The sequence below is a fragment of the Grammomys surdaster genome, unplaced genomic scaffold (assembly GCF_004785775.1).
Source record: "Grammomys surdaster isolate TR1022 unplaced genomic scaffold, NIH_TR_1.0 63, whole genome shotgun sequence".
NCBI classification, from domain to species: Eukaryota; Metazoa; Chordata; class Mammalia; order Rodentia; family Muridae; genus Grammomys; species Grammomys surdaster.
The window spans coordinates 7,678,509-7,692,953 of record NW_021604565.1 but is presented as its reverse complement, the minus strand read 5'-3'; the positions used below and the strand labels follow the sequence as shown (position 1 = coordinate 7,692,953).

Sequence of the window (14,445 nt, the reverse complement as noted above, 5' to 3'; positions counted from 1 at the left end):
GAAGCCCTTAAAGAGGAAACACAAAACTACCTTAAAGAATTGCAAGAAAACACAACCAAAAAGGTGAAAGGGTTAAACAAAATCATCCAGGATCTAAAAATGGAAGTAGAAACAATAAAAAAAAAACCTCAAAGGGAGACTACCTTGGAGATAGAAAACCTAGGAAAGAGGTCAGGAGTCACAGATGCAAGCATCACCAACAGAATACAAGAAATAGAAGAGAGAATCTCATGTGCAGAAGATACCATGCAAAACATTGACACAACTGTCAAAGAAAATGCAAAATGCAAAAAGCTCCTAATATCCAGGAAATCCAGGACACAATGAGAAGACTAAACCTAAAGATAACAGGTATAAATGAGAGGGAAGATTCTCAACTTAAAAGGCCAGTAAATATCTTCAACAAAATTATAGAAGAAAACTTCCCTAACCTAAAGAAAGAGATGCCTATGAACATACAAGAAGCCTACAGAACTTCAAATAGACTGGATCAGAAAAGAAATTCCTCCTGTAGCATAATAAGCGAAACATCCAATGCACAAAGCAAAGAAAAAGTACTAAAAGCAGTAAAGGAAAAAGGTAAAGTAACATATAAAGGCAGACCTATAATAAATACACCAGACTTCTCACCAGAGACTATAAAAGACAGAAGATCCTGGACTGATATCATACAGACCCGAAGAGAACACAAATGCCAGCCCAGACAACTATACCCAGCAAAACACTCAATCACTATAGATGGAGAAACCAAGATATTCCATGACAAAACCAAATATACACAATATCTTCCCACAAATCCAGCACTTGAAAGGATAATAGATAGAAAACTCCAACACAAGGAGGGAAACTACAACCTAAAAAAAGCAAGTAAGTAATCTTCCAATAACCCTCCAAAAAGATAGCTACACAAATATAATTCCACCTCTAATAACAAAAGTAACAGGAAGCAACAATCAATTTTCCTTAATAGCTCTTAACATAAATGGACTCAACTCTCCAATAAAAAGACATAGACTATCAGACTGGATACATAAACAGTACCCAGCATTTTGCTGCATACAGGAAACAAACAACTGTGACAACGACAAACACTACCTCAGAGTAAAAGGGCGGAAAACAATTTTCCAAGCAAATGGTCCCAAGAAACAAGCCAGAGTAGCCATTCTAATATCAAATAAAATCGACTTTCAACCAAAAGTAATCAAAAAAGATAAGGAAGGACACTTCATACTCATCAAGGGAAAAATCTACCAAGATGAACTCTCAAGTCTGAACATCTATGCTCCAATGCAAGGGCACCTACATACATAAAAGAAACTTTACTAAAGCTCAAAGCACACATTGCACCTCACACGATAATAGTGGGGGATTTCAACACACCACTCTCAGCAATGAACAGATCATGGAAACAGAAACTAAACACAGAAACTGGGAAACTAACAGAAGTTATGAACCAAAGAGATTTAACAGATATCTATAGAACATTTCATCCTAAGACAAAAGAATATGCCTTTTTCTCAGCACCTCATGGGACCTTCTCCAAAATAGACCGTATAATTGATCACAAAACAGTCCTCAACAGATACAAAAAGATTGACATAATCCCTTGCATTTTATAAAATCACCATGGACTAAGGCTGGTCTTTAATAATGACAAAAACAATGGAAAGCCCATATACACATGGAAATTGAACAATGCTCTACTCAGTGATGACTTGGTCAAGGAAGAAATAAAGAAATAAATTAAGACTTTTAGAATTTAATGAAAAGGAAGACACGTCATACCAAAACTTGTGGGACTCAGTGAAAGCAGTGCTAAGAGGAAAACTCATAGCTATAAGTGCCTACAAAAAGAAACTGGAGAGAGCATACACTAACAATCTGACAGCACATGTGAAAGCTCTAGAACAAAAAGAAGCAAATTCACCCAAGAAGACTAGATTGCAGGAAATAATCAAAGTCAGTGCTGAAATCAACCAAGTAGAAAGAGAAAGAACTATACAAAATATCAACAAAACCAGGGGCTGGTTCTTTGAGACAATCAGCAAGATAGATAAACTCTTAGACAGACTATCCAGAGGGAACAGAGACAGTATCCAAATTAAACCTCAAACTAACCTCACAAAGACTCAACAAGAAAGAGAACTTAAGACCAATCTTTGTTATGAATATCGATGAAAAAACACTCAATAAAATTCTCTCAAACCAAATCCAAGAACACGTCAAAACAATCATCCATCATGATCATGTAGGTTTTATCAAAGGAACGCAGAGATGGTTCAATATTTGGAAAACCTCAATGTAATCCACTACATAAACAAACTCAAAGGGAAAAAAAAACACGTAATCATCTCACTAGATGCTGATAAAGCATTTGTCAATATTAAACATCCCTTCATGGTAAAAGTCTTGGAAAGATCAAGAATTCAAGGCCCATAACTAAACATAGTAAAAGCAATATACAGCAAACCAGTAGCCAACATCAAACTAAATGGAGAGAAACTTGAAGCAATCCCACTAAGATCAGGAACTAGACAAGGCTGCCCACTCTCACCTTACCTATTAAATTTTGTACTGGAAGTCCTAGCCACAGCAATTAGACAACAAAAGAAAGTCAAAGGGATACAAATTGGAAAGGAAGAAGTCAAAATTTCAGTATTTGCAGATGATATGACAGTATCCATAAGTGATGCTTATGGATAACTTGCACCAGAGAACTCCTAAATGTGATAAACAACTTCAGCCAAGTGGCTGGATATAAAATCAACTCAAACAAATAAGTAGCCTTCCTATGCTTGTAGGATAAGCAGATTGAGAAAGAAATTAGGGAAATGACACCCTTCACGATAGTCACAAATAATATAAAATACCTTGTTGTGAATCTAACCAAGCAAGTGAAAGATCTGTATGACAAGAACTTCAAGTCGCTGAAGAAAGAAACTGAAGATCTCAGAAGATGGAAAGATCTCCCATGCTCATGGGATGGCAGGATTAACACAGTAAAAATGGCCATCTTGCCAAAAGTAATCTACAGATTAAATACAATCCCCATCAAAATTCCAAATCAATTCTTCATAGAGATAGAAAGAGCAATTTCCAAATTCATTTGGAATAACAAAACAACAACAAAAACAAACAAACAAACAAACAAACAAAAGAACAGGATAGTGAGAACTATTCCCAACAATAAAAGAACTTCTAGGGGAATCACCATCCCTGAGCAAAAGTGATAAAAACTGCATGGCATTGGTACAGAGACAGTCAAGAAGATCAATAGAATAGAATTGAAAACCCAGAAATGAAACCACATACTTATGGTCACTTGATCTTTGACAAAGGAGCTAAAACCATCAAGTGGAAAAAGACAGCATTTTCAACAAATGTTGCTGATTCAACTGGAGGTCAGAATGTAGAAAAATGCAAATTGATCCATTCTTATCTCCTTGTACAAAGCTCAAGTCCAAGTGGATAAAGGACCTTCACATAAAACCAGATACAATGAAACTAATAGAAGAGAAGGTGGAAAAAACCCTCAATTACCTAGGCACAGGGAAAAAAAAACCTTTAGACAGAACACTAGTGGCTTATGCTCTAAAAGCAAGAATTGACTAATGGGACCTTATAAAATTGCAAAGCTTCTGTAAGGCAAATGACGCTCTCAATAGGACAAAATGGCAACAAACAGACTGGGAAAAGATCTTTACCAATCTTATATCTGACAGAGGGCTAATATCCAATATACACAAAGATTTCAAGGAATTATATTCCAGACAACCAAATAACCATATTAAAAAATGGGATACAGATCTAAACAAAGAATTCTCAACTGAGGAAACTCGAATGGCCAAGAAGCACCTAAAGAAATGTTCAACATCCTTAGTAATTCAGGAAATACAAATCAAAACAACCCTGAAATTTCACCTCACGCCAGTCAGAATGGCTAAGATCAAAAACTCAGGTGATAGTAGATGCTGGCAAGGATGTGGAGAACGAGAAATACTCCTCCATTGTTGGTAGGATTGAATGATCTTGCAACCAATCTGGGAATCAGTCTGGTGGTTCCTCAGAAAATTGGACATAGCATTACCTGAGGACCCAGATATACCACACCTAGGCATATACCCAGCAGATGCTCTAACATATAACAAGGACACATGCTCCCCTATGTTCATAGCAGCCTTATTTATAATAGTCTGAAGCTGGAAAGAACCCAGATGTCCTTAAACAGAGGAATGGATACAGAAAATGTGGTACATTTACACAATGGAGTATTACTCAGCTATTAAAAACAATGAATTCGAGAAATTCTTAGGCAAATAGATGGAACTAGAAAATATTATCCTGAATGAGGTAACCCAATCACAAAAGAATACACATGGTATTTGCTCACTGATAATTGGATATTATTACAGAAGCTTGAAATACCCAATATTCAACTCACAGTCCACATGAAGCTCATGAAGAAGGACCAAGTGTGAGTGCTTTGGTCCATCTTAGAAGGAGTAACAAAATACTCAAGGGAGCAAATATGGAGACAAAGTGTGGGACAGAAACTGAAGGAGGGAGCATTTAGAGACCATTCCACCTGGGTATTCCATCCCATGTGCAGTCACCAAAGTTAGACGCTGATGTGAATGTCAGGAAGTGCATGCTGACAGGAGCCTGATAGTGCTGTCTACTTAGAGATCTCAAAGTATCTGATATATTCAGAAGCAGACGCTCACAGCTAGCCATTGAACTGATCAAGGGGTTCCTAATGGATGACTTAGAGAGAAGACTGAAGGATCTGAAAGGTTTTGCGGCCCCATGAGAAGAGCAACCATACCAACCAACCAGAGCTCCTAGAGTCTAAACTACCAGCCTGGGAGCACATAGGGAGGGACCCATGGCTCCAGCTGTGTATGTAGGAGAGGATGGCCTTGTTGGGCATAGGTGGGAGAGGAGATCCTTGGTCCCATGAAGGCTGGATGCCAAGTGTGGGAGAATTCGAGGGTGGGGAGGTGGGAGTCAGGGGTAGGTAGGGGTACATCCTCATAGAAGCAGAAGGAGGGGGGATGGGATAGGGGATTCCTGGGTGGGGGGAGAAATGGGGCAACGGGATAACATCTGAAATGTAAATAAAATATCCAATAGTAGAAATAAAAATTAAAAAAAAGAAATTGTTAACATTGTATATAAGAAATGGAGTATTATTTAAGCTAATTAGAGAACAGTTCTTTCCTCTATGAATTCAAATTATTTACTTTTTGTTAGTGAAATATGTGTCTGGTGAATGCAAACTCACCGTAAATTATGAAATGAATGCTACAGCTCAGTACTACATTGGTGTTGTCAGGATATTCCACTTCTGTATTACATCCAAATGATATAACATAATGATAGATGGTATAATTTAGGTTTGGCACATGAAGTTACTGTTGGCAATTACATATCAGTGCTTATTAGTGGACATGAAAATGACTTGATCAATGTCAATTCTCAATATAATGGTTCTCTCTTTCATTCCCCAAAGGAAAAACTCTTCGAAACTTTGACCATCTATAGCTGTATAACAAATCACAAACATTTAAGTCTTATATCTTTTATAAAAGATCCATGTTTTATCTTCAGTTCCTTCAGATCAAGTGTCCACAAGCACATCTCAGTTCTCTGCTTAAGATCTTACAAGGTTGTAATGGTGGCCTCAGTCAATCTGTGTTTATATCTGGGATATTCATTGAGGATGAATTTATATTTAGTTATTCATGTTACTGGCAAAATATATATCTTTGCAATGCAATGATTAAGGCCTCAATGTCCTTGCTACACTCAGCAAAGTACTGCTTTCAACTTCTGGAGGCCACAAAGCAATTCTTGTATATAATTCTTCATGGGCCATCTAATGACCCTGGGATCATGGCTTCAAGGCTTTTAGGAAAACTTCACTATTAAATAAGTCTCAGTGACTTATTTTTGGCTTTTATTACATCTTAAAATCTCTAATCTGTACAAAATAACACATCATCATAGAAGCTATAATCTATTGTGGTTTTTTTTAGGTTATTCATTAGAATCAGATGACTGGATTCACTAGGTGTATAGATAAACTCATGCACTGGGTAAAAACATTCACCTATCAATAAAAAAGCCTTTTGTCAATGAGCTAGAGCAAGATTGGAATGTGAGACATCACACACTCACACAGACACAAACACACACACACACACACACACTCACAGAGGTGGAGGTGACAGGGTGTATGCTGGAAAATAGTTTCAGGAGGTTTTCCTGGAAACACTGATGGATGAATACAGACTCATGAAATTGAAGACGAGTTAATGAACCTGGGGTATTCATAGAATACAATATACAGGGAGTTAAGTTATTAGGAATACACTAGCTTTTGACCTTGGAATTATTCATAATTTAGTCTCAGTGTCATTATTTTTGGGAACAAAGTAGTTAATATGAAAAGACTCATGTATATGGATAGTTCCAACTACAAATGCTTTCCACCATCAGGCATAGTATTACAAGATTAGGACACTAGATTCAGATTGTAGCAAAAAGTTCAGGAAATAAAAGCCAGACTATAAAGTGAAGCACAAGCTCTTAAATAACTGCTATGGAAGACTAAGCATTTGAGCTGAGGGCTATAAGCAACAGGTAGAACAGGAAACTAGAGCCACACACAATATCCTAGCAGAGCCTGAGGATAAATTTCTTTCAGAGGGAGCTAAGAGGTCCATGTGAAGGCTGAAACCTAAATGGAATCCGAGGCAAAGAAGCATGGTTTGGTCTGGGGCCTGCAGGAATCAGAGGGAAAACAGCTACTCTAGCCCAAGACCCAGCAAAGGTACCCTTCTAGAGCCAGTAGTGTTAGCCAACTTTGGTACACATTGGCCTGGGGAGCTTATAAAGAAACATTTTCCTGGAGCTGATGGGAGTTAACAGCCCCATACTTTCTGAACTGGTAAGGCATTAAGATTAAAATTGGTAAACTGAAGTTCTTGAAATAATTAAAGATCAAAAAGAAAAATATCTTATGTTAAAGTGACACAATACCTCTAGATTCCATATGACTTTTTCTTATCAGCATACAAATAATTTTTTCAATAATGATTACAGTTTTCTATATTGTCTTTAAGAAGATACCAGAATAAGGCAGACTTTGACAAAAAAGAGACTGAGAAATTAGATGCTAGTTTACAGGCCATAGACCAGAGGTTAGAGGATTCTTTAAATCAAAATAAAGAATTCTTAGAATAATCCAATGTGGAATCTATAATAACAGAAAAGGTAGATTCCAATAAGTAAAATCCATTAGGCTATCAGGAATTAAAATGGCAAGCCATGCAGATGCAATATATTGAATAAGGGTACAAATTATGTTTGATGCGGACTTAGAATGGGGACTTTTAAAGTTGGACTAAATGTATTTTTCATTATGCTATGGCTAATTGTGGCCCCTATAACTCATATGTTTGAATATGTCTGTGGGGGCCAGGGAGTTGAATGTATTGTTTTGAATATGCTTAGCCCAGGTAGTTGTACTATTAGAAGTTGTGGCCTTTTGGAGGAAGTATGTCACTGTAGTATTTGGTATTAAGATGATCCTTTCAGCTGCCTGAAAACAGTCTCCTCCTATTTGCCTTCAGAACAAGATGTAAAACTCTCAGATTCTCCATTGCCATACCTGCCTGGAGAAGCTGCCGTATTTCTCCCCATGATGATAATTGACTGAACCTCAGAACCCGTAAACCAGCCCCCCCAAATTTTCTTATTTATGAGATTTGCCTTGATCATAGTCGTTCTTCATAGCCATGGAAACCCTAAGACAGTATTTAATCAACCAAACTTATGGTCATGTTCGATGCTTTTCTAGTTTTTACAAAAATATGCTTCCTAGGTTGAACTGATAATAAATAGCTAGACATAAACAATCCAGATGTACTATAGAGAGATGGATGGTATTCAAAAACCTCAGATGTACAGAATATGACATTTAACAATGTTTTATTAATTTAAGACTATTTTGACAATGATACATGTCAGCTTCTGGCAGTGCCCCATTCAACTTCAAGCAAGCTGATGAGCCCTCAAGAAACTCTTTATGGAGTTTGCTTCATATGTGGCAAGGTAGCCACAGCGGAGAAAATGTCCTTGCTTCAACTGCTGACATTATGTTGTCCAATGTAGACAAATTGGGTGAAGGGAAGTTAATTGCTCAGTTTTTTGAAGACAAGGTAGGTAAGTTCTTCATACTTCCTGTTTCACAGCAACATCAGTGAGATATACTCAGCTAGAAAGCTGAAGATGGGTGCTCCAACATTAGAAATTTAAAGGAGTGTCCTGACGTCCAGCTTTCTCTTTCATTTCTATAGATTTGTCTGTACTTCCTGAATACTCAAGTAATATTTATTCCTTATCAAGTCTCTAAGGGGTTGAAGACTAGACACTTATATTCCCATATGAAGATTAAGTTGTTTAGAATTTAATAAAATATTTTTTAAATCTAAGAAGATGTTTTAGTTTGGTAGTAAAAGTTATTATAGAAATTGATTTAGGTACAGAACTTGAAATTCATCAAGAAAGGATAGATAATAGAATACTTTCTCCAAGTTTGCCAAGTATATATGAACTAGACATCAAATATGTAAATCTTATCTACTAGTTTTCATAATTGTTATTATTGTACATATGTTATTTTTATAAGAAATGGAGCCTGATAAAGACAGATTCTTGAAACTGAGGGCCAAGTAACCAGCCACGTGTTGTTCATAGAATAGAATATACAGAATATTAAGTTATTAGCTAGTTGAGGAACAAGCTCTAGCTTTTGGTCTGGGCAATTATTTATAATAATTCAGTCTCAGAGTCATTGTTTCTGGGAACAAAGGGACCAGGTGTAAAAACACAGGATTACAGATGGCTACAACTGGAGAATTATTTCTGAAAAGTGTGGTTGTTGTTAATATTTAGAAAACAGTACTTACTAATATTTCTAAGTCATGAATTCTGCTTGTCCTGTGGATCTGCATTTTCCCCATGTGTTCAGGGTCTGTAAGAAACTAGTCTCTAGTGCTATTACAGAAGTATTAGAACTGTAATACTGTTTTTTTTGTTGTGAATAATTGTTGAGAATTTTCTACCACTAATATCAGAGTATACATTTAATAATTAAAATATTATAATGTGCCGGGCAGTGGTGGCGCACGCCTTTAATCCCAGCACTTGGGAGGCAGAGACAGGCAGATTTCTGAGTTCGAGGCCAGGACATCCAGAACTACACAGAGAAACCCTGTCTCAAAACAAACAAACAAACAAAAAAGTTATAATGCACTAGAGTAAAAACAGGTGACAAATAAATTTAGAAGGATTTTTAATTTAGTGAGAAAGATGCTAGAAGAGAAGCATGGATATGAATGTATATGATTAATGACATAATGTCTGTACATATGAAAATGTCATAGAAATTGATACAATTAATATGTGCTAATAAATGTGCTATTAACCAAAATGATGAACTGGATATTAGGTCTATCTTGTACTTTATAAACTACAAAATGGTAATAGTTGTACTCAATTTATATTTGAGAGAAAAGTTTTGTTTTTTATTAGAACAGAAAGAGGGATGTCAGAGGGATGTCAGTGTGGTTGTTTGAATCTGCTTAGCTCAAGGAGTGGCACTATTTGGAGTACGATAAAATATAGCAGCAACAAGGGAAACTGGGAGCAATCCCAACTGGGACTTTGTCTCTCCTAGTTACATTCACACAGCTCAACTAACTGGTGAGCCTTACTCCATAAATTTCATTGTTGACAGCAGTTCCTTCATCATGACCACTGCTAAGTTAGGCTTTCATGTATTTGCCTCCTTCTCCACATGTACAAAATAATGCATCACCATGATTTTGATACTCCATCATGGGGCAACTGGAACCATGCCACCAGACAAAAACTGAGAAAGTTGAATGGATTCAGAAGCCCCAGAATTCTTATATCTGAGACCAGTAGGTATTTCACCTGCTCCCTATCAGGTTCCAGTCCTGGAACACATGATCACAGCAACCCACATGAAGATCACGATCATCAGTCATGTATCACAGAGTTCTCTATACCAATGAGGTATCTAGGTAGGCCCGCCCAAGGATTTAGCCAATAAGTTTCTCTTGCTAGTATAGCAAGATGTATATACTCTCTGGTCCTATAAGTTGCTGGATGAAATGTCTGTGATGATGATTGGGCTAGGCACCAATCTATGAGTATATTAGAATATCATCACCACCACCATCACCACCACCATCACCACCACCATCGTCATCATCATTTGGTCAGTGATGTAGGTCCTATCCTAGGTCTTATGGTTACCTAGTCTCCAGTTCCTGGCCAAATAGGCAGTGACTTTTTTTTTTGATATTTGGAGTCTATTTATTCAATTGATGACTCTTTTCCATTATCTTAACAGAGGCAGAACAGATTACACATGTCACAACAGTTTCATGAACCAATGAACACAAACTGGACTTCACAGACCCTTCTGCCTGGGTTCAGGCTAATATGTACACTCTATAGTAATATAAGGTTGCCAATCACAATTGCAGAAATTCTGCTTCATCATATGTAGCTGGGTGACATCAGTCTTACCAACTTCACTGGGTTGTTACAGGAAGTAAAAATCTTAATATATTAAAGAACTTAAAACAATGTTTGTTCTCAGCATATGTTGCTATTGTCTAATCCCTTTACATGTGTATTAGAGAAGAAATACATTGTGAACTGATTTTAACTTTGGGATCATAGTATATTTCTACTTAATATGGTTAGTGAAATCCACCTACTCTTGAATATTTTCATTTTGTACTCTGCCTTTTACCAGAGGTTAGAAAATAGCAGCTACATGAATCAAGTAAACATTTAAATGTAGGTTTGACATGAAAAGCCAGTATTGATAAAAGCATATTGTCAAGAAATAGAAATTTTTCCCCATAAGAAGTAGATTAACTTCCGAGGATAAAAATAGCCATCAGTAAATCACCACTCCCAATACATTAAGACACAGAAATTTCACATGTGAATGTGAATGTTCAAAATTTTCTAATTAAAATGAAATAAAATGTAAGAAAATTAAAGAGTGTCTCTCATAGAAAATATCTAGCCATTTGCTCTTCTATACCATTTGATAGTTGGTAGCATTAAGTTAATTGTAAGAGAGATTTTAAGCTGTAATCTATTTTAAGCTTCCATACTTTTCATTTTCCCTTTTACATTTGATGAGATTTTCTATAGTTTTCATCTTTTAATTTTACATTTTTTAATTGCCTTTATGCTAAAAAATCATTATTCTTTTGGTCAATATTAAATTAGGAACAGTTCATAATTCGTATTTAATTCATATTGAAGGTTTTTTAAAATCACAAAACATTCAGGTGATGAACAAATATAAGCAAATAATCACTGTGGAGTGTCTCAGTCAGGTTTCTATTGCTGTGACCAAAAACCACAACCAAAAAAATTAGTTGGGGAGAAAAAGGTTTATTTGGCTAACACTTCCACATCACTGTTAATCACAGAAATAAAATGACTAAGTAACACACAAATTGCTATCAGGAAAGTACTGATGTGAAAGGACCTTCCATGCATTAAAAAGAACTGTAAGTGGTTACTGAATCTATCATGGTCATGGTAGGCACAGAATGACATTCCCTCCCCTAGAACAGAGCCAACAGGGCATGGGCCTTCACAAGTGCTTATGGTTGCTGGGGCATAAGGCTTGTTTATATAATACTGTACATATTTTCATAGTCCTCCTACTAGGAATGTCCTCTGACAATGTTAATGACTCCATGGTAGTCGGAGGCAGCATGAGTTCAAGAGACAAGGCTATATCTGGCTCTCAGTAAAATGGTAGAATAATATGACCTACAGGACAGCCCTTAAAGCTGTGAGAAAGAATCCTAAAAACATATGTTCAAAACATATAGTTTCTCAACTATGCAAATTATAAGAATGCAATATGAATTGTATAAGGAACTTCACAGATCTAAAGGAACAGAGGGAAATGCACTAAGAGCCAGCTTCTCAGAAGGATACAACGACAGGCAGATACAAAGGCAGACAGATTCTTAAATTCAAGGACAGACTGGGACAAAGGAAGTTCAGGTCAAGGCCCAAGTGCAGTAGGAATGGTAATTTTAGGGTGGGGGGTCCCACTCAGCTAGCGTAATGTCTGTGATTAAAAAAGACAGGCAGATTTCTGAATTCTTTTGCAATGTTAAAAAAATGTGTGCGTGTGTCTCTAAGATTCAAGGAGCACCAACCATGTGATGGTTATGTGATGCTGATTCATGGGATGTTCAAGAGGGAACCCACAGTAAAAGACTGTAAATAAAACAACAAAACAAAACTGGGCTTTGGGTCTACATAAGATGAGCTTGGAGAGAGTGATAGCAGTTCTCTCCTTAGAAGTTTCCTAGCAAGAGGCTCTCTAGAAACTGAAAAACATCTCTTCAATAATTTTTCTAACAGGATTTCTTATCCTTGGATGGAAATCCCAAGAATTACTTAGAGAACTCAGTAAACCAAAGAATTACTTTTAGAATTTTTCAAGCAGGATTTCTGACTTGATCAGAAAATCCAAAACTATTTTTTATAGAAGCTTTTCTGACTCTGGTTAGAAAACCTCTGAGCTATTCAGAGAGCCTTTAGAAGTATTACTAGCTGTGGGAGAGCTGTCTCAACCAGAGAGAGCAGTCTCAAGGTGAAAGCTAACTCTCTTAACCAGGCAGAGCTGTCTCAAAAGAAAGTAGTCTTAAGCAGACAATAGAGTCACAAGCTGTCTATAGATAGCTGTCTAGGGAGCCATCTCCAGTAAGGCATAGGCTTGTAATCCATGATTTGACTTTGAGCCCTTTGTTTTGATGCTCCCACAGATCCGTTTCTCAGGACATCTGACCAAGCCAAGGCTGGATCCTGGCAGATGGCACCTGGTACAAGGATTGAAAGAAGGCAAGAAAGAAGTTCTGTTTGGGATGGATTTTCACCTGTGGTACCCACTCCTTCACCCTCACTTCCCCTGCCATTTGAGATAGAGCTTGGCAAAAGAGTGAAGAGTTGGTAAATAAAAATGTGTCAAGCAAATTAAAAATGCAAAAACATGTATGTTAAGGTTTTAAAAACAAGCAGTTAGTAAGAAATTCATCAAGATGTACACTAGGCTTTTGCAAGATTTCTTTGAGTTTATACAGAAAGTTAGTGAATGGTTACTTAAAGAAGGATCATTGAGCTCTGGTCCATGGCATAAGGTCTGTAAAAAACTTGGCAAGTGGGTACAGGTTCACAGGGTGGAGAAGTGTCAAAGCATGCTCTTTGTAGAATCTGATTAGGCAGACCTTAAAAACTGAATTGGAAGACAAGCTGCTTGATTTCAGCAATGCTCTCGACTTCGAAGAAGCTGTTAGGTATCTTAATGTGAAATTGCCTCCTCTTTTAACAAGCACTGCTTGGAAAGTCAAGGTTAGAACGAAAAGAAAACCTAGAAAACAGTCTCATGCAAGGCTGGGTGATGCAGCTCCAGAAACCCCCCAACAGAGTGATTCTCTGTTGTGAAGTATTACAGATTTTGTCTGCCTCTGTGTTGACTTTAAACCTTCACCAGTGCAGGGACTTGCAATGGAGGCAGCTTTGCAAGGTCTTTCCTCATTTCAAAAAGTGGGAGGAGGGCTAAAAATAAAGATCCAAGCTCTGGCCTTTTGCCAACTCTGGACAGCCCAGGAATATAAGCTGCCAATGCCCTCACTGACAATATGGAAAAGCACCAGGGCAACAGAGTGCTGTGGGTTGAGCAGAAACTGCCCCTCCAGTTACATTAGGCCCACACTACCAGAAAGGCTACCATTGACAAAGAGAGTGAAGATCTGAATTTCACAAAAATCCCCTTTAAAGAGAATTGTCCTCGACAGGGAAACCTTCAGGGGACCTAGCCCCAGGGCCCTCAAAAATGGGGGCTAACATGAATCATTTTGCTCTAGTCAATCAAGAATGTCAGCCAACTCCCTATGTCTAGCCACCCCAGGAAGCACAGGATTGAACCTCAGTTCTACTGCTTCGGTCATATTAACTTCTGATTCTCCACCAGTGACTGTGCCCACAGGGGTGCATGGTCCATTGGCCACAGACCCAGTGGGGCTAACTTTAGGCAGAGGTTCTATCTTTCTACAACTGATACATGTAATTCCAGGAGTTATTGACTGCCTACACAAGAAAGATAAATATCATGTTGCAGCTACACACAAATCAGTACAGATTCATGCAGGTCAGAGAGTTGCACAAATGTTGTTGTTGCATTATGTGTTGGGGTCAGTCAATACAAACCAGGTCAGAGGAGACGTACATTTTGGTTCAAGTAATCTAGTGTTTTGAGTGGAAGAAGTTAAAGAAAAATGGTCCTTTCAAGTATACAATAAT

The 14,445-nt window shown here is 37.4% G+C and overlaps 1 non-coding gene and 1 pseudogene across 1 annotated transcript; both read left to right on the top strand.

Annotated features, from left to right (window-relative positions):
- Positions 1 to 12,475: 12,475 nt before the first annotated feature.
- LOC114621939 lies at positions 12,476 to 12,536 on the top strand. The gene has a single exon (XR_003711500.1). It is a non-coding gene; the product is annotated as a U7 small nuclear RNA (small nuclear RNA).
- Positions 12,537 to 12,563: 27 nt separating this feature from the next.
- On the top strand, positions 12,564 to 12,620 carry LOC114621934 (annotated as a pseudogene).
- Positions 12,621 to 14,445: the final 1,825 nt, after the last annotated feature.